Source organism: Poecilia latipinna, unplaced genomic scaffold (assembly GCF_001443285.1).
Source record: "Poecilia latipinna isolate Pla-1442-1.1 unplaced genomic scaffold, P_latipinna-1.0 Scaffold3692, whole genome shotgun sequence".
NCBI classification, from domain to species: Eukaryota; Metazoa; Chordata; class Actinopteri; order Cyprinodontiformes; family Poeciliidae; genus Poecilia; species Poecilia latipinna.
Genome location: NW_015116308.1, coordinates 38,751 through 39,929, shown reverse-complemented (window position 1 = coordinate 39,929; position 1,179 = coordinate 38,751).

The window sequence follows — 1,179 nt, the reverse complement described above, 5'->3', positions numbered from 1 at the left end:
GATTACATAGTTAAGAAACGTGATAATGTTACAAATATCTTTAAAATATGCGTTTCTGGGCATAACACCATGAGGCAATGCAGCTTCAAACTGCTTCGCCACTAGAGACCAAGCAGGCTGTGGACCATAACACACTTTGGGTGTTATTGTCTCCATCACTCCCAGATTGGACCGTCTTGTTGCAGAGAAACAAGCTCAGGGCTCCCACTAGTCGTTATTGTGAGTTAAAATTTTCACGAAAGAAAAATGTTCGTTTTTGTGGCGCATTTGTATCTTATTTTGAAGGGATATGTAAACGTTACCATAGCGACCAGAGTCAGAGAGCGTTTTGGTAGTGGTCGAGAGGAGATGAGTAGAGCTTGTGAGTCTTAAGTCTGGTTTAGACGGAAAGATTTATGAACTGTCGGCCAATTCTCCAAACCTCTGTGACCACAGAGCTGATAAAAGTACAACAGGTTCGATCGGTTCGTGTTCAGCCACACGGCAGGAGCAACACACCACACGAACCGATTCCAGTCACGAACATCCCGATTCCAGAGGATAATCCAGTAAAACCCCCAACATAGCGGGAATTTAGAATAACCAAACACGGATGACGATGTAGAAGCAATAGTGACAGTTTGTGGACTCATTTTAAGAGATAAAAGACGTAACAAAAAGAAAAGGCGGTGGATAATAGACGACGGGAGCAGCCGCTCTATTTGCTGCACTTTGATTTGGAGGTGAATACGTTTTTTCATAGTTAACATTTTTAACTGAATAAACATAAACATATAATAACGACCTTTACATAAAATAATAAACATTTCCACATATCTCCGATATCCACCGGACTCTCAGTTGCGCGATATGTCAGCTGTTTGGGATTCCCCTCTGTTCTGGCGTCACCGCGCTTTCTGATTGGCTCCCTGTCACATTCAGCAGGTTGTATTCTCGTTCCCAGTCAGGGTAAACCCCACAGGCTGCGATAAAAAGCCCAAGACAACCCAAATTAGGTATATTCAGGATTTAGCGGGAACACCAACATGCAGAAGCCTTATCTGACGGTTCACCCCTGCCCCCTCCACCCGGGCCGCAGCAAAATTTTCCAAGTCTTCACCGGTCCGTGGCCGTGGTAATAAAAAGGTTGGGGACCACTGATCTAATTGACTAACTTTATTTCATAATTTATTTTTTATT